This window comes from Lontra canadensis, unplaced genomic scaffold (genome assembly GCF_010015895.1).
Source record: "Lontra canadensis isolate GAN:19392208 unplaced genomic scaffold, GSC_riverotter_1.0 scaffold5, whole genome shotgun sequence".
Classification (NCBI taxonomy): Eukaryota; Metazoa; Chordata; class Mammalia; order Carnivora; family Mustelidae; genus Lontra; species Lontra canadensis.
Genome location: NW_022630999.1, coordinates 27,796,065 through 27,816,227, shown reverse-complemented (window position 1 = coordinate 27,816,227; position 20,163 = coordinate 27,796,065). Strand labels below are relative to the sequence as shown.

Genomic DNA, 20,163 nt, shown 5'->3' with positions numbered 1-20,163 from the left:
TAAACATCATGTTAGCCTATACACTAAGCTTAATTAAAGATGAATATGTTCAAGACAGCCTTCCTCTTCACATTAAAACCATGGAATGACAATTCTCTAGAAATGCCTGAAGGACCTACTACAGTGGAAAGTTTTCATAACAACTCCTTCTGAATGATTTGGGAAAGCAACTTAAGAATCTATTAGGAGGGACGCCTGGGTGGCTCAGTTGGTTAAGCGGCTGCCTTCGGCTCAGGTCATGATCCCAGCGTCCTGGGATCGAGTCCTGCATCGGGCTCCTTGCTCGGCAGGGAGCCTGCTTCTCCCTCTGCCTCTGCCTACCACTCTGTCTGCCTGTGGTCATGCTCTCTCTCTCTCTCTCTAACAAATAAATAAATAAAATCTTTAAAAAAAAAAGAATCTATTAGAATTAGCAAAATATATTCGTTGTTGATGTTTATGGAATTTTACATAATCCCATCGAGATTACAGATGAGAAAACTGGCAGACAACTATATGAACAGCACCCCTGTGTCACATATGTCATGGGTAGGTTTTGTTTGCTTGAGGTGGTGATATTCTATACAACGACCAAGAGAAGAAAGATAAATAATTTAACAGTTACAGTTCAGTTGAGAACATCGACCATCTCTATTTTTTTGCACCAGAGATTAAAATTTTTTTCAAGTTTTTCAATTTAGTAAAAGTACAAGAAATAATGCACACACTGTTATTTATAACTATAGCTTCTTTCTGAGTTTTATGTGAGCTCAAGTGAAAACTTTTATTAAAATGCAGAAAAGTCCATTCATATAGTACAGAGAAGCAAAAAACATTTACTTTAAAATGAATCCCACAAAAAATTTATAATTTCCTGATAGATCTTCTCCCGTCATCTTCAAAGACTGTCAGTGAAAGTTTTATTTTCATCATTTTTAAGCAAAAATCCTTAATCATTATCAAAAGAATTTAAATCTGAGGTACCCATCTGTTGCATTTTTTCGAGGCTCCAAACACCCTTCGCAGAGAGAAACCTTGGTTTTGAACTTCAGTGATTAAACAGTGGTCTCCTTTGTACAATCTGTTTATACTGCTGTTAGATAGCAAGTATTTTAATGCCAACCTTCAGTCAAGAGCCTCTTGTCCTACAAGACACTCATTATTCAAGGAAAAAAATATCTTCTACATTTAAAAAGTGAAAGGAGGGAATCTGTGTTCACACAAGTGTTTTATGTTTTGGGTTTGTGTTTTGTTTTTTTTTTCTTTAATCTCCAATTCGGAGGCTTTGCAATCACCAGAATTGTGACCTTTTTTTCCTCTCTGAAATAATAAAGATACCACTTAATTATCATCTCATGGTCATTTTGCCTGCTATGTGCAGATTGCAAAACTCAATAACAAGTCTAATGAAAAGCATGTCTTCATGGCCACAACCTCTTTATACCTGGACTGAAGCTTTCAGTAGATGATTATATGGTTGCTGCAAGAAAATCACCGCACAAGGCCAGAGGAACAATCCAGATGCCTGAACTCCTCCCAACCTTACTAACACACTGCTGACTGAACGGCTCCAACTGATGGAGTGGCTTATAAAAGAGACCATTTTAAAATATACTAATAAAAATGCTTTGAAAAGACAATTTTAAATAAACTTTTTAGTACAACAAGGTTAAGATAATGGGCTGGCTTTATTTAAAAAATAACCAGCTTGTCGTTTGAATTAAGAGTAATGGCAAAAGGAGATAAAAACTGATATTTTACAGTAATTTTCATCAGATGAATGAAACAATGCTTGGATAGGAGAATCTAGGAAGAATGCAGACTCCTACCCATCAATTTGTTATAAACGACAGCATATGTTGTGTTTTATTTTGAATTCTCTGATAAATGAAGGTTTATCCTGGGATCAATGGCTCTGGGTGAATGGCAGATTGCAGTAGCAATTGCTTTCTTACCAGGAGAATTATCTTAAATCAGATCTCCTTTGTTTGATGAAACCTAAATTACAGGGGGAATATTTAAACATCTAAGGAGAAAATCCATAGATAAGCTAACACATGGCTCCGAGATGCATTTAGCAGAACTAATTGTCTCTATTATTCCTTTATTTTAAATGCTACAGATAGAATGTACAAGTCAAATACAAAATACTGCATCATTATAGGTGCCCTGATAAGGGACCATAGGCCACCAAAATAGTATACTTATTGCAAGTGATATTGGAAGGTTGGAACAAATTAGACAATTCTGTGATAATAAGTCTAGCTTAATGAGTGGATTAAGAACATAAACTCCTTCCCTGTGTTGTCACATATTTTTGTGAAGCAAGTAAAACATGGCAGCTATCTCTTCTGTACAGCATCTGTGGCCACAAATGTGCTCAACATGCCCTGGGACCAAAAAGACTCTCTATTCCAGGGTAACCACATACCCATGGCCCTGAGGAACGTGGTAGAAAAATTAACTGCAGTTAAGAGTTCAGTACTGCAGGGAAGACATTTATATGTTTGAATCCTGTGTCTGCCACTTATTGGATGTATAATCCCATTTAAAGTACTGAACCTTGGGGAGCCTGGGTGGCTCAGTTAGTTAAATGTCTGCCTTCAGCTCAGGTCATGATCCCAGGGTCCTGGGATCCAGTCCCGCACTGGGCTCCTTGTTCAGCGGGGAACCTGCTTCTCCCTCTCCCTCTCCCTCTGCCCCTACCTCTGCTTATACGCTCTCTCTCTCTCTCTCTCTCTCTCTCTCTTTCTTAAATAAATAAATAAATAAATAAAGTGCTGAGCTTTTCTGAAGCTCTTTTAACCTAGTTGGTTAGCTATGGGATAATAAGAATATGTAAAGCAGGGGTGCCTGGGTGGCTCAGTGGGTTAAAGCCTCTGCCTTTGGCTGGGGACATGATCTCAGGGTCCTGGGATTGAACCCCGTATCGGGCTCTCTGCTCAGCCTGCTTCCTCCCTCTCTCTGCCTGCCTCTCTGCCTACTTGTGATCTCTGTCAAATAAATAAATAAATAAATAAATCTTTAAAAAAAAAAATAATATGTAAAGTATCAAATAGTCATCTCACCACCGTATTCTTGCCCCTCACACACTTATCGACCCACTCCATCATGGCTTATTGCCTCCCCATTCCACTGAAACAGCTCTCCTTAAGGTCACCGAGCCCAAAGGCCAGGTACACATCCCTTATCACTAAGCCCAAAGGCCATTTACACATTCCCTATTGTTGTTCTACGATGCCTCAGAAGCATTCTCCATTCTTGAAACACCCCCTTCTCTCTGTGGGGAGAGAGAGACAGGCAGACACACAGAAGAGAAGCCACCGTGATCAGAGAGACAGAAGCAACCTGTGCTTCTTGTGGCTCTTGGAACCTGACCTTCCTAAGTTTGAGTTCTGTGACACTGCCATGAATTTCCACTATGAATTTCCTTTCGGGGCACCTTAAAAGACCAAGGACACTATGCAAATGGAAGACAGGATCACCTTTAAATCTATTTTAAGTTATTCTCTTCAATATCCAGCACTGTGTGCCTTCCCCACCTTGATTTCTGGCAACAGATAAGCATACAACACACGCATTTGACAGGTACTGAGGAGCAGTGAAAAGAAACATGAAAGTCCATGGCTCAATGTGATCCATTCTTAAGCCCCTTCACCAATTAAGTGGTGTCCCTGGAGGGCTCTTCCAGGTCAGGTGTTGGAAAGGTTTCCTTGAATTTAGAAGAAGCTAAGGTAGGACGGCCCCAGGTCTGTGATTTTTCTTTACCCCTTAAGAGACTTATTTAAAATAAATAGCCAAGGCTTTGTCTCTTTGCCATAGCCTTCCTTGTTATGAGCTGAGGTCAGGACAAATAGCTCATGTCCCTGACTCACAGCTGAGGATGAGATGGCTCCTTTGAGGAATCACTAAATCACACAATCCTCCTGGCAAAGGACAAATGAAGTTTGCCATTCGCCACCAGCTCAAACAGGTATCAACAGGACTTGGAACCAGGTCTCTTATGTTGCTGCTTTGCTTGAGGCCCTTCTAACTGCCCCTTGAATGGGTCAGTCCATCTCTCCTCCATCCCAGCAGTACATGGGTAGAGAGACTCAGGGCTGTATTACTGTCAGTGTTCTGTGACTGTCAGTGATGCGTTTGCTAAGACAAAGACTGACAAATTGCACTCCTCACATTAATTTTCAAGTACATTTTTAAAGCACATGCCTCTGATGAAGTATTTTGAATAGTTCTGTGGATGTCAAGGAGACATTTAAAATATCTCACTCATAATTTTTGAAAATCTTCCTCATTCAAAGTTGTCACAGCTTGACAGCTCAGCTCTGTTTTGAGTATATTCTTTTACAATGTACTACAAACTGATTGAAGAGCTGACAAATCTGACTTAACCCAAACAAGAATCTTTAGTATATCTGATTGAAAAGAATGTTTAATGAAAATGCATATACAGACATTACATCTAGCATCCTATTTTTAAAAAGTCAAATTACACAATTAAAATCTTTACTGAAAATATGCCTCTACCTCCCCCTCTGGAAAAAAGAAAATCACTCCACCATCTATTGAGACAAAATGCTGAAATTATTAGAAATCACCGTGATTGAATATTCATGTATTTTTTTGTCTAAAGAAAATCTAAGATTTTATTTCCTGCATGCACATTTAAACAAAGTTTAATAAAGTTATTTTCCAATTATCCATTCCTTTGAATCCAAGGATTGATCCTGGTTTGTACACACAACCTATGAGAAAGAGAGTAAAACACTGAAATAGTGTCATATATATATATATATATATATATATATATATATATATATATGCATCTATAATTCTTCTCTAATTCAGGCTGGAAAAATTACCTTATGATTATTAAATACAAAAAAAGGAAGAGAAGAACAAAAGGGATCTGTTGCTAGATAAAGGGAGAAATTGGTTGTGTAATATAGGAGGCAACCATGAGTTAATATTCTTAGTGCAGTGACGATTCTACCCAAACATCCATAAGCAAGGCAAGTCCATAAAATGCCACTGGCAGCAGTAGAATAAGAAACAGCCATAAGATTACCTCCCTAAATATTTTTTTGGTTTTGCTAAAATACACTTGGTTTCCTGCATCCTTTTCTTGCACTAAAATTGAGTCCCTAATAAGAAATAGAAAAAGAATACACTACAACATAAGGCAAAAATTCCTGCCAGACAGAAGGATGAAGAAAGAACCTTTTCAGTGCTGAGAAGAGAGGAAGAAATAAAGGAACAAAAGAGAAAGATGGGAGCTTCCCAGCTTCCTACAGTCTTCAGAGTGAAAAAGGCACAGAAATATCCACCTAGTGTTGTTGAAGTTTAAGAACACTGGGAGTGGGTGCCCCATTTCCACAGGTATCGCTGAGGAAGCCAGAAGCATCTCAGAGAAGCCCAAGTAAGTGCACATCACAGCACTACATTCCAGGTGGCATGAAAGTCACAGAGCGACATCACGCCCTCTGAGCCTGGCAGACATTTAAACAGGGTACTTCTGTGGGCATTTCAGAGCCTCCTTCCCTTCTGGGCAGTTCCAATGACACGGATGAGATTTCTCATTCAGTGTGGTTCTCCAGTGGCCACTCTATACATAGACTTTCACAGCTGGAAGCCCTTTGCCCTCCTCCTGGGTAGAAATGAAAGCAGTTCAGAGATAGGTCTGATCTGGATGTGGCCCACATTTCCTCCATGGGAAAGATGCATTATCTGTTTGGTTATTAGTGGACATGTAGTTTTCCCTAAACGCAGGCTTCTAGCTTTTACTTAGGCTTCTATAGCTCTTTCTGACATGAGTGAGTTCCCAAAGTCCACAGAGGTCCCCACCCGAGGCTCTCCTAGCAACCCTCCCACCTGCATGAGCCAATTTCTTAAAATAAATCCCTTCACACACACACACACACACACACACACACATCCTATTGGTTTTGTTTCCCTGGAGAAACCTGACTAAAACAGGGTTTAGCATAACATTCTCTAAAGTAAATCTCCTCACCAAATCCTCTCCTGTCAGGATTTTGACCCCTTTCTACAATTTCTATTTGACTGAGTAATTCCTGTCCTTTAAATAGCTGTTTTAATCTGGCACCTTACTTAGTTAAGGAGCATCTATAACATCCTTGTGCCTTCGAAAAATCCTATTGCAGAGTTCTCTTATAGGTATTAATAGGTCTAGCAGAACAGAAGAAGAGCTGTGCTCAGGACAAGGAGACTTCACAGAGGAGGGACCTCACAACCAGAGACAAGGATAGGATCCATGGCGATCCGAGGCCGATGTTAGCATTTGGGGGACCAAAGCAGCAATTCAACAACATGGGTATCAACCCGGGACAAACAGCCCTGAGAGGTTAGTGCCAACCCTGAACTGACTGCTTTGTAGCTACAAGAGATGGTTTCAAACTAGAAGAGTCCCAGTTGAAGTGTGAGTGACAGTTTGTGAGGGTTTTTTTCTTCTACTAAAGGGAATAACTAAAAGAAAAACATGAGAGCAATATGAAATTGGTTTTGGAAAACAAAAAAAGCTATATGTTTATTCACATCTGAGTCATAATTAGAATTTTGGCTTTTCTGATTTTATTTCAGAGGGAAGGTTGAGTAACTGCAGGCTACTTGATAGTTTTGACTGTCATAAAACAACCACGATATAAGTTATGCATGAGTGTATCATGAATTCGCATAGAATGTGGAAAAGCATGGAACACAAAGATAATCAGCACCCAAAGGTGAAGCAGGACAGAAAATAATAACTACAAAATGATGAGGACTCAGGCATTTCCATTAACTTATTCTTGGATTACCTGGAAATGCCCAAATCTTTGGAGAGGACAAATTTTAAGGAAATCCTGGAACAATAACATAGTTAGAACTGCATTTTTATTGTAGTGTGTGTGTGTGTGTGTGTGTGACATGCATAAATGCATACTTATAAAATATTCATTATATATTCCTGAGGTAAGAGAGATAGGTCATAAAATTCATTTATTTCCAGATATTAATAGCCCCAAACAGTGATGGGTCCTGGAAGTTGACATTTTGAACGCTTCTGTCTTTCATGCAACCAAGACTGACAGCGTAGTATAATAGTTGAAAGCACATAATCTGGGTGTTTCAAATCACAATTCTTTCATTTAATAGTATTGTGACCTTGGGAAAGCTACATAACTTCTCTAAGTCTCATTTCCTGATGGGTAAAAGAGGAATAACAGTAACTACTTCATAGGGGTGTTACAAGGATTAATGAAGACATAATATCCATAGGCAGCCTTAAAATAGTGCCTGGAATATAGTGAGCTCTACATAAAGATTTGCTAAATAAAACTAGGATGGTCACACATATAAAGATCATAATAAAAATTGTGTAAATTGTGTTTTTTGTTTTATTTTGATATTTCACTTGCTTTTGCTCTTCTTTAAAGATTTTATTTATTTATTTGACAGAGAGAGATCACAAGCAGACAGAGAGGCAGGCAGAGAGAGAGAGAGAGGGAAGCAGGCTCCCTGCTGAGCAGAGAGCCCGATGTGGGACTCGATCCCAGGACCCTGAGATCATGACCTGAGCCAAAGGCAGCGGCTTAACCCACTGAGCCACTCAGGCGCCCCTGCTTTTGCTCTTCTAAACCAATCTTTTTTCTTTATCACATTCAAAAAGGGGGGGGAGGAATCTCCATTTTAAAGTTGCTTAAATAAAATGTCACAACTATAATTAAAGTTGAGGGTCCAGTACTCTTTTAGAAGTTTGGGAACAACACTAACATCAAGGTATTGTAAGATTGTGGAGATATTAAATTGATATTTAAAAAGAAAATAAGGGAACTGAGAAATGTCAGTCTTTCATAGAGAAAATATAAAAATATAGTGGAGTTTTGAAATTCAAACTACCAAACTTTCCAATCACTAGTGTTTTCCCATTTGACTGAAAGATTCCTCTCCTTTAAATAGGCTTTTTTATTTGGGCACCTTACTTGTTAAGGAGCATTTATCACATGCTTTGAAAAATCCTATTTATAAAGGTGATTTTTTTTCTTAATTCTAGATATGGTTTGTGATCCAAGGTTTGGTCAATCTTCTATCTACAATAATCAATGAAAATTGATAAATTGGAAGGGTTTACCTAGTACACTATTGGGTTTTTAATTAAAAGTGGGTATCATTAGGTTTAATATACTGTTTTTAATGACAGGGGAGTGAACTCAAACATTATTCAAGACTTCCAGAGTTGGGAGGGCCGTAGAAGTTGCCTCTCAGCTAACCAAAACTTTAAAAAAATTTAATTATGCAGGATACCCCAGCATTCAAGTTTATCCACGTTTTATTACTATGTCCTGATTTTGCTTTTGCCATATTGCTTATCATGTCCTCCATTCTAATTTTTATGCTGGCAAAATCAGTGAAAATGAGTGTAATTCAGTAATGTGCTTGTTAACAAAAACAAGACACATTTCAGCTACTGGTAACACAAAAAATAACCACCCAAGGGCATACTCATAATAAAAGTTCACAAAGAAGTTCAATAGCTTAGTTCTTTCTGTGAGGAGAGTGTGGTTTTCCATACAAACTAACCCAGAATTGAGAAATGAGAATATAACGGCCTTCACCAAAAGCATTCAAAATGAGGTAGATCAGGACATGTGCGAAAAGATATCACGACATCTGCACACCTGGCTTGAGGGACCTGGAGTCTGTGGTCATCACCACTTGTAAACTTTGGGATTTCCCACAGTTATTTATACAAACAGGGCCTTACATCATTATATCCTCATCAGTGCTGCTACTCTCTGCCTCTGGCCACCCAGAATGCTAAATACGGAAATGGTGTTTCAGAGCTTCATCTTCAGGAGACTGAAAAGTTATAATTTTCCTTCCTAGGGAACCCTGGCTAGAGGCTGAGAATCTCCTGGAAATTTGTCTTCAGTTTCTCTTGTTTGTCCTTTGTCCGGAAAGGTCATCTGCTCCTCAGAAGCATCATGCTAAGTCTCTTCTTTGAGACATACACATATAAATTCTCTTGTGAAACCCGCAAAGGAGGCAACCTTGAGCATAAATGCTTGGAGAATATTCTTGTCTTAGGTTGGTTTCTACAACAGAATACAATAAACCAGGTGGCTTCAACAACAAACAGTACTGGAAGCTGTTCTGGAGGCTGGAAAATCCAAGATCATGGTACAGGCAGGTTTAGTTCCTGGTGAAAGCCCTCTTGCAGATTGCTATCTTCTTGCTTTGTCTTCACATTGGAGAGAGAAAGAGAGAGAGAGAGAAATTACTCTCTTTGGTTTCTTCTTATAGGAGGTCTTAATCTCATGTAAGAACTCTACCCTCCTGATCTCATCTAAACCTAAGCACCTCCCAAAAGCCCTACCTCCTACTATTGTCATATCAGAGTTAGGGTTTCAACATAGTTATTTTGACAGGACACAAATTTAGTCCATAACAATTTTTCTATCTGTTCCTACTTCCAGTATCACTAGATGCTATCCATACTATCACTCTTCTTTTTATATTATACTCTCTGGCCTGGCAAAGGGACAGTTTTGATAACACAGGTAAGTAGTAGTTTCTGATCTTTCTCTTTAGCATATATGATTCAGAGAAAATCAAAGATTAAAATGGGACAAAATGATTTAAGTAAAAAGATCAGATTTTGAAATCAGTATCTTCTTTATTTTGTGTAAATTGCTTAATCTTGTTTCCTCCTCTGTCAAATGAAGTAACAATAACACCTACTTCTCAAACTGTGCTTTGGATATTAAATAAGATCCATTTGGTGATTCCTCCCAGTACTTCTTGAGTGCCTACTCTGTGCAAATACCGTAATACACACTCAGGATAGCACAGTGAAGAAGACTGTCAAAATCTCCACATCACTGAGCTTCCATTCTAATTGGTGTGATAAACAAATACGTGCACTTCACAGTTAGGCAGTGCAGAAATTTTGTAGAGAAACAAAAGCAGTGTGGAAAGCTAGAGAGTGACAAAATGTACTATTAGGGATAGGGTGGTCAGGCAAGACCTCTTTTTGGAGAGGAATTTGAGTAGAGACCTTAAAATGACAGAATAAGCCATGCACAGACATGAAGCGATTTCTAGACAGAGAATAGGAAGAGCAAATTCCAGAGAGATGGCAACTTCTTGGGGTCTTCGAGGAATTAATGAGGAGGTCATTATGGCTCATGTACAGTGGTCAGTGGGGAGACAAGGGGAAAATGAGATCTGTGAAATAAGGGGAAAGGAATCGAGACAGATCATAGAGAGTCTGGCACAGAGTGAATAATCAAAGCATAGCTATTCCTGACACATTGCGTCCCTGTATTATTGATGAAGGTTGGGATTAGATGATTTCCCTTCATATTGTCAATGAGTCCTCTTTCAAAAGAAGAGGCGATGGTCCTGTCACTTTCCCCCAATACTATCAGTACCGCATTTGGGTTCTCACTGACCCTGGGCTTTCAGCAAATGATAATTTCTTTTCCTCTATCCAAAGTCATGTTCATCCTAATGAAGATGCATCATTGGCACTTGCTTTCTGCAGGGCTGGGAAAGAGCAGTAGAACCAAAAGGCCCCATCCAGATGGAGGAGCTCAGTAGAACATCTGCCTTGCGTGTCTGTCACCTCCCTACCTTCTGCTGCTGTGTTAGCTGCCAGCCATTGCAGCAGTTCCTGAATCAGGGGACCCTCCTCTTCTGGTGCTTTCTTAGAGCTTTGTCAGATTATTCTGTACTGTTATTTCCAACAGCATCACGCTATCTTTCTTAAAACTATAGGAAGATCCTGATGGAAATCTGTGCTTTAAAAAAACTACACTATTTGATCTCCAAAACAGATCCATTAAGGCATAGCCACACCTGCAAATGTCCTATCAGCGGACATCAGGCTTAATCCATTGCATCAATTACATGGATGACCTATACTGGTCCATATGAGACTGAAGAAACAAAACAGCTATGGAGAACCCATTTGTCCCTCTCCAACTCCTTGTGCTTCTCAGGTGCACCACTCTCTAATCCTTGCTATAGCTCCTTTTACTCTACTTTTGAAGCTCTTCTAATTCGTAGTTACATGTCACTGAGATTGGTTATTTTATTAAATACCTATCTCCCTCCACTAAGCTGTACTAACTAGGAAGCAAGGGAATCTGTTTTCCTTATTTCTTGAATCCTAGCACTTTCTATTCCAAAGCTAATGCTTATTCTACTGCTTTCTGGACCAACTTGTCAAAGAGAAGATAACCATTTAAACCTAAACTCTCTTAATATAAAGACGCCTATATGGGTTTTTTAAACCTATGCCATTTGCTTCTTTTTATATAGGAGAAGTAGTAACATCAGTTCTTTCAAGCATGAGTTTGAGCTAAGAACAGAAAGAAGGGCTGAGACACCCATTATACATGTTTTGCACAACACTTTGCAAAACCAAAAACTTTGATCTTTTCTTCTCATTGAAGGTATATCCAAAAAGCTTGACTGTGGACATAAACAAAAGGTAAAAATGGACCTAGTCGATCTACTGCTTCTATGAGCCTACCTAATTTGTTCAGTGAAAATGAATATCTACTTGTTTACTTATGATAGGTTCTACTTGAGTTCCTTGGTACCAGTTCCAAATTTTAAGTGAATAAAAAGACAAAACCTTTCTCTATTGCAACATCATCCCTTCCTACAAAAAAAAAAAAAACTATTTTTATAAATGCACTTAATAACACTACCATAAATTCATGACTTTTTTAAAAAGCATTACTTCATACTTGAGGAAAAAGAATAAAAGAATATCACTAATCTACCCAAATTATAAATTCCCATGAAAAAATAACAAGAAAGAAGGAAAGACAGAAAGATATAGAAAGCAAAAAGGGAAATAAAAAGAGAAGTAGAAAAGACATAGAAAGATAAGGCACCATTGAGAAAGCAGAGTACTCAGTCATAAGTCTTAGACTTACAAGTAGGGATTCTGTGTGAAATCATCACATCATTCTAATGCAGATTCAGGAAAATGTAATAGTATTAGCCCCTACAACTAACCTCTAAATTAGTAAGGATTTAAAACACATAAAAGTGATGTTTGATATTCGGATCACAGTAGAAAAATTCTATCAAATGGTGGGCAGCAACTTTATTTCTTTAATAAAAGTAATACATATTTTTAATCCACTGTATGTAAGCCACTGGAATCCCTGTCTCCATAAAATTTCGATATTAGCAGAGAAAGGCAATCAACAACTAACAAATATAATCAGTACATTATATAATCTGTTGGAAGATGACAAATGCTTGAAAAAGTAAAACAGAAAGGAGTTAAGAATGCAGGGACAGACAATTGCAATTTAAACATGATGGAGATAGCAACCCTCATTAGGGTGGTGACATTTAGCAAAGTTTGAAAAAGTGGAGAAAGCTAGCGTGAATATTTGGGGAAGTACATTTTGAGTAGAAGTCGGGACTGTCTGGGACATTCTAGAAACAGCAAAGATATGTGTGTGGTTTGATGTGGACCAAGTGAGGCAGGAAAACATGGGAGAGGAACTCAGAGAAATATTAAGGGTCCAGACCACATATTTTCATTTCCCTGCTGGTTAATGGTGTCAAACATCTTTTCATGTGCCATTTGTATATATTCTTTGTGAAGTACCTGTCTAAGTATTTCCCAATTTTGGAATTAGTTTGCTTGTTTCTTCACTATGGAGTTTTAAGAGTTTTTATATTTTTTGGATACAAGTCGTTTGTTGGACATGTGGTTTGCAAATGTTTTCTCCCAGTCTGTAGTTTGTCTTTTTATTCTCTAAATAGTCTGTTGCAAGGCAAAGGTATTCAATTTTGATGAATTCCAATTTATCAACTTCTTTTATGGATCTTGCTTTTGGAGTTCCATCTGAAAATACTTTGCTTAATCCCAGGTCATAAATACTTTCTTCTAGCAGTCTAATCATTTTAAAATTAGATTGGCAATTCATTTTGAGTTGATTTTTATATAAGGTATAAGTATAAGATTGAGTGTCATGTTTTGTAAATGGGTTCAAATAGTTCCAACTTTGTCAAAATAACTATACTTTTCCTATTGAACCACTCAGGTGCCTTTGTAAAAACCAAATGGCAATTATACGATGGAATATTATTTAGGAGGAAAAAAGAAATGAGCTATGAAGTCATGAAAAGACATGGATGGATCATAAATACATATCTCTAAGTGAAAGAAACCAGTCTGAAAAGACTACATACTCTCCAATTATATGGCAGTCTGGAAAAGGCAAAACTATAGACACAGTAAAAAGTTCAGGGGTTGCCAGGGGTTCAGAAGGGAGAGTTGATGCATGGGTGATTTTTAGGGAGAAGTATAACTATGCTGTATGATACATAATTCCTGACATATGACACTATGCATCTGTCAAAGCCATTCAATATAGAAAACTTTACAATGGACCTTAATTTATACAAAATTTTAAAAATTACTTAGGATGACAGGGGATCCCAGGAGAGAATATAGAATGTGACTGTATTACAAATATATAAAACACCTCACTGGAAGAGGAGATGCTGACCTAAGAGGCTTTGGAAATTAGTGGAGTTTGTAAAATTAAATGTAAAAGAAACTTTATTGAAATGCTATGCTCAATCACTTCTAAGTGATTTTGGCTAAGATGGTGTGTAAACACTATGCTCTGGTTGATAAAGTTTTTCCCATGCCAGGAAAGATTAACAAATCCAACTCAGCTATACATGTATCTTGGAATTAAACAATTAAGTATATAAATGGTGAATGATGGGAGCCAGAGTTCCCATTGTTGGAGTGGGAGTTTACAGATAAGCAAGAGACAGAGCTAGAATGATCCATATGGTAATGGAAATAGAGTTGGAGACATCATTATTAACTCATGTTTAGCTTAAAATAAATTAAAGTGATTTAATTTGCTGAAATAATGCTGAAATATCTATAGACAGATGTAGACACTGTAGACACACATATTTCTATGATCCATCAACTGAGAAGGCCTAGAGTCCGTGACATCTCAGTAGCCGTGAACAAACCTAATGCCCATGTCTTGGTTTCTAATACTATTATCCAAGAAAAAGAACCAGGTCTTTTTGGAAAATGGGGAAATAGGGGATTTTAGGACTGGGATAGAATATACAGAAGAGGTGCCTAACAGGAAATACACGAGATATGCCAGGAGCATCTTGTAGTGCCAAAAATTAAGGAAATACTTTTAAAAACAAAAAACACCATCAGGGCACATGAAAGTGAAACAGGAGCCAACTGAAAGAGAGCCCAATGTTCCAACTTGAAAGAATTTGAGCAACAAAATAAAATAGTATTAGATTATAACCCATAAAATAAATATCCATAGGCCCATACTGATCGAAATAAATTAATTAATAAATAAATAGGGAGAAGAGCTAAGTCTTCCACACAGAATAGATCCAAATGATTTGCATACTCTTCCTTCAAGGAGGGGGAACATAACTCCCTACTCCTTAAGTGTAGACTAGTATAGTGAGTTGCTTCTAAATAGTAAGGTATGGAAAAGAAGGGAAATGAGCTACTTCTCAGTTGAGAAATGACAAAACACAATTTCAGCCAGAGGATCGAAGTCAACAACAACAATGATAAGCCAATTAGGAGTATGTTCTCTTGGTGATGAACATGATGAAAAAGGCACATTACCTCTATGGTCTTCCTCCCCAAAAAACCTAACTCCAGTCTACGATAGAAGCATCAGGAAAATCCCAGTTGGGGGGAATCTACGAAAGATCTAATAGTACTCTTCAAGACTGTCAAGTTCAATGAAAACAAGGTAAGTCTGAGAAACTGCCACAACCAAGAGAACCCAAAGTACACATGACAAATAAATGTAATGTGTATATAGGATAATGTGTATCCTATATGGAACCCAGGAAGAGAAAAAGAACTGAAGAAAATCTTTTTTAAAAGTTGCGGGGGGTGGACATCTGGGTGGCTCAGTCAGTTAAGCATCTGCCTTGGGCCCAGGTCATGATCCCGGGGTCCTGGGAATCAAGTTCTGCATTGGGCTTTCTGTTTAGTGAGGAGTTTACTTCTCCCTCTACCCCCATCCCTGCTCATGATCTCTCTCTCTCCCAAATAAATAAAATCTTTTTTTTTAAATGCATGAACTTTAGTTAATAATGATGTATCGATATTGGATCATTAATTGTAACAAATGTACCATATTAATGTGAAATGTTAATAATAGGAGAAACTGTGGGTATGGGGTGTATAGGAACTCTTTTATCTTCTCAGTTTTTCTGTAGGTCTAAAATTGTTCTGAAAATAATTTATCATTAAAATAAATAAGATGCCCAAGTGCAAATAAAATCAATTGGTCATACTTGTGTTGATCTATTTCCGGACTCTCTTCCAGTCCATTGATCTATGTATTTATACATTTGGCAAAGGAAAAAGAAACTATATAAAATTTATGTTAATTCTTCTTTACATGTTTACTAGTGAAACTACCTGGGCTATAGATTTCTTTTACAGCTTTTTTTTTTTTTTAAGATTTTATTTATTTATTTGACAGACAGAGATTATAAGTAGGCAGAGAGGCAGGCAGGCAGAGAGAGACAAGGAAGCAGGCTCCCTGGAGCAGAGAGCCCAATGCAGGGGCTCAATCCCAGGACCCTGGGATCATGACCTGAGCTGAAGGCAGAGGCTTCAACCCATTAAGCCACCCACGCGCCCCACTTTTACAGCTTTTTAACAATGTATTCAGCTTTTTTTTTTTTTTTTAGATTATTTATTTGACAGACAGAAATCAGAAGTAGGCAGAGAGGGAGGAGGAAGCAGTCTCCCCGCTGAGCAGAGAGTCTGATGAGGGGCTTGATCCCAGGACCCTGGGATCATGAGCTGAGCCGAAGGCAGAGGCTTTAACCCACTGAGCCACCCAGGTGCCCCTGTATTCAGCTTTTTAATAGTGAAAGGACTATTCAAGTTACCCATTTCATCTTCAATGAGTTTAGGTAATTTGTATTTTTTAAGGAATTAGTACATTTTACCTCTTTTTGAATATTGAATTTGTGTGCATAGAGTTGTATGTGGGATTTCTTTAATGTCCTTTTAATGTCTGAGGGTCTGTAGTGATACCTACTTTTTTTTAGTTCCAGAGGTAGAACTTAGTGATTCATTAGTTGCCTACAACACCCAGTGCTCATTACTTCACAGGCCCTCCTTAATGTCCATCTCCCCATCAGTCTCCCCTCCAGCTACCCTGTTTGTTTCCTATAGTTAAGTCTCTTATGATTTGCCTCCCTCTCTGTTTTCATCTTTATTTTTCCTTCCCTTCCCCTATGTCCATCTGTGATACCCACTTATTTTATTCCTAATATTGGTAATTGGTGTCTTTTCCATATTTTTGTTTGGTCAGTCTTACTAACAATATCTGTATACTTTTGACACTTCAGAGATTTCCTACAATAAACATTTGTCATTTTATAATTAGAAAACATACCATTTAAAAATTGCTTGTTTCTTCATTTAAATTGCAGATAACATTTACAACATGGGGTAGATACATGAGTTAAAAGTGGTAATGCATATAAAAGTTCTGCGCAATTTATAGACAGATGCTCTTCTGATTATAAGTAAAGGAAGAGAGTTGAATAACTAAATTAGAAGAATATTATTATCCAACTTAGGAATAGATGGCAATATTTATATTATGACTTTATGGGTTTAAGAGAAAAACCTACATTTTCAAACATGGTTTCCCACAACATTTCGAATAAGGTTGTTCACAATTATATGCATGACATTTATTTACTTGAAATTCTTAATCACTTTTGAAAGTGACTAGTCACAACTAAAAATTCAAAAATCTTTGTAAATAAGTATAAAAGAACAGTAGAAGATAGCCAATTGTCTCATTAATTCTGAAATAGCCAATGTATTTCTTTGAAGACCAGTCACCTAAACTAAACCCTACTACGTAGTTAAATTATTTATATTATTTAGGTCCCCAGGTAGATTACCTGTGGGCCTAGAGCATGCTGGCTTATTCATCCTATGTTTCAGATTAAAAAATAAAATAAAATAAAACTAATACAATCCTGCCCTGAAAAAAAAAAAAACTAGTTCAAATAATATAATACTTCTAAACCTCACCTTTTATATTAGTATAGATTTTAGAGGCAAATAGGAGGGTAGAGCGAGAGGAATTATACCTTCCTTTAAAGCATTTAAGGTGAGATGGTACAAATACTCTATCCCCAAAAAAGATTTGCTAAATTCCCCACACTGTGAAGTCCAGAAACACTCTATCTGGCATTTGGAAGATGCCACTCTATGAAGAAGTGATCTCCTAAATACTGAGCTCTCAGAGCCCCATGAATTTGCAGGTAAGAATGAGGAGAGAGAAATGACAAGATAAGAAGGATTCCAATTGTAGGAGAAAGAAGAGCATTAGATGAAGCCAACACATTCAGCTATGATTTATGTAATACCCAAGCACTAACTCAAGCCAACAGCATACTTCCAGGCTATATGTAACTACCAAATTACCATAAATTAAGCTCAGGCAAAAAATAAGGCCATAAAATGGACATTTTGCAGTGGCTATTGACTACGATGTTCTGTTTTCATTAAATCTTCTGAAACATTGTTACTTTGTCAACTGAATTGGTAATTGGTGTCTTCTTGGGAGGGAAATATATAATACTTCAAACTTTGTATATATTACTCACCACAATTAAAGTCACTCGCTGTAAGAAGCTGCTATCTATATGCATCAGACTAATTATTTTGTGCTTTTTTACTAAGATAATGGGACACTACGGCCAGTGGGCAAATCCTGATCATATATTATACCACACTTCTTAGCAATTTTTGATGAAAACTACAGGTGGAGACAGATTATAATGGGAACATCTAATTGAAATTCATCTCCATTTTGCTTCAGATGGAAGACATGCTGCTTGAGCCCTGAAACGTATTCAATTTCATTCAAATTGGATGCAGATTTTTCCGGCAAAACTAAATTCAAAAAACATATATTTCAAAAGGTCCTGGAAGAGAGAGAGGAGTACCACAAATGTTGACCACTCAGGTTCATTAAGCTACTGCTTTCCAAGGTAGGAATAGAAAACTGAACTTCTGAAAAAAAGCTATTATCTTTGTCATACCGCATTGCACTGGCAGTTAGGAAGTCCAAGGCTTCACAAAGACCATGAGGAATACTGTCCAACCCTTTAATAAATTTCTCTAACAGTCCACAGTCAGGTCTCTTCATTCATGTGCATGGCCTCACTGTCTCCTTTTTCCAGGTCCACCTCTGGCACTGACTCCTAGGGTAGAAGACGGAGATTCTCCAGTGAGATAATGAGTAGGAAGACATCTCCTTCCTGGGCCAAAAAAAATTTATGTACAAACACACTCATACTCGTACACACACACATACACACATTCTTCCACACACTCATACATTCATACATATATGGACATACACATTCGTATAGAACATATACACATGTGTATATATATATGTAGGGGAGTGTGTATGTATAATATGCGTATTTCCTTCCTTTGCAGTAAACCAAAACATCCCTCATTGGCAATAAGGTTGATAAGATGCTTATCAGATGAGTACTCAATACAATGTTACTTAAGATGAAACTTTTCTGAGTTATTTTTGCTAAATGCTAGATCATATTCTTCTTGAGAATAACTGATATACTCATAAATCCATGCATTCACTTCACCAATATTTGATGAGCACCATCTATGTGCCATGTACTAAAACACAGGCCAGAGATAGAGCAGTGAACTCCACAGTCTTGGTCTTTAAGAAGTTTTCATTCTTGTGGGGATGACACAAGCAGGTAAATATGTCTGATTGTGATACGCACTAAGAGGAAAAATAACGCAGTGAAGAGTGATTCAGGTGGGCGCTCTATATATGGTAGTCAGTGTAGTCTTCTCTTACAGGGTCATATTTTAAGAGATCTAGATGAAATGAGAGAGTAAGCCAGGCAAAAAACTGGAGGGAGAACACAGTAAGAAGAAGGAATGGCATATGTAAAGACTGGGAAGCAGGAGCATGCTGTCGCTGGAATATAGTGAGGGAAGGCGAGAGTGAAAGCAGATGAGGTCAGAGAGACAGCTGAGGAAAAATGAGGGTTCAGCCTTATAAAGCTTTGGTAACGCCTTTGGCTTTTCTTCTGAGCGAGATAGGAGCCACTGGAGGGTATAAATAGAGGAACTACATGATAATCTTTACAGGGCTTCCTCTGCTTGCTCTCTAGGAAAAAGATGGAAGGGAGAAGGAAGAGACAGACAAAACATTTAGGATGTGACTAACTAATCCAGGGGAGAGATGATGGTGATTTGAACAAATGCCCTGCACTGCATGTGGTGAGAAATGACCAGATTCTGGACATATTTTGAAAGTAGTGGCTTCTGGAATTGTTGACAGATTTATGTAGATAGATATGTGGTGGGAAAGGACCCAAAGTTTATTCCAAGCTTTCTGCCTAAGCAACTGGAAGGACTAAATGGCATGTAAAGTGCCTAGGATGCAGTAGGTACTTAGAAGATGTTGACAACTGGTATGCATATTATTCCCTTGGTGGGAGACCAGGACATGCCCAGGTGGCCTAATGAATTGCTGTAATACAAGTTTTTGTTTTTGAGTGGTGGTTAGTTCCCATCAGGAAAGGGGACTCTAAATGCCCAAAACTTCCTCATTGGGGGAAGGGGCTGGAGTCTTAAAACAGAAGCTACAGAAAAAATCTCCAGGAGATTCCATGGAGAGTTTCTATAAAGTTTCTTTCACTGCTGTATTTTAGAATGTGCTCAAATCTTCATAGACAACATACTAAAATCAAAATCAACCCAATCCTTCTGATGTGGAGTTATAATTACTAATGAGCATTAAATGTATGCTTCAAACACAGTGAAATGAATGTTTAACATAAAACCAAAAGAAAGCAATACCACTGAATGCAATCTTTTAAGAAGTATAATAACGTGGTTTCTTTAAGGAGACATTCAGCATGAAGATCCTGTTGGTTACAAATACAAACAGTTTCCTCCAGAGTAAAAGTCACCTCAAGAATATAGAATGATGGGGCACCTGGGTGGCTCAGTGGGTTAAGCCGCTGCCTTCGCCTCGGGTCATGATCTCGGGGTCCTGGGATCGAGCCCCGCATCGGGCTCTCTGCTCAGCAGGG

At 37.9% G+C, this 20,163-nt stretch overlaps 1 long non-coding RNA gene across 3 annotated transcripts in view; it reads right to left on the bottom strand.

The window, feature by feature from the left end:
* Positions 1-4,515: 4,515 nt before the first annotated feature.
* Positions 4,516-20,163, bottom strand: part of LOC116864278 — a 35,698-nt gene continuing 20,050 nt past the window's right edge. For all 3 annotated transcript variants that reach the window (XR_004381981.1, XR_004381980.1, XR_004381979.1), the window contains 2 exons: positions 8,655-9,217; positions 4,516-4,724 (listed from right to left, as the gene is read on the bottom strand). This is a non-coding gene — a long non-coding RNA (uncharacterized LOC116864278). The remainder of the gene's footprint in view (positions 4,725-8,654; positions 9,218-20,163) is intronic.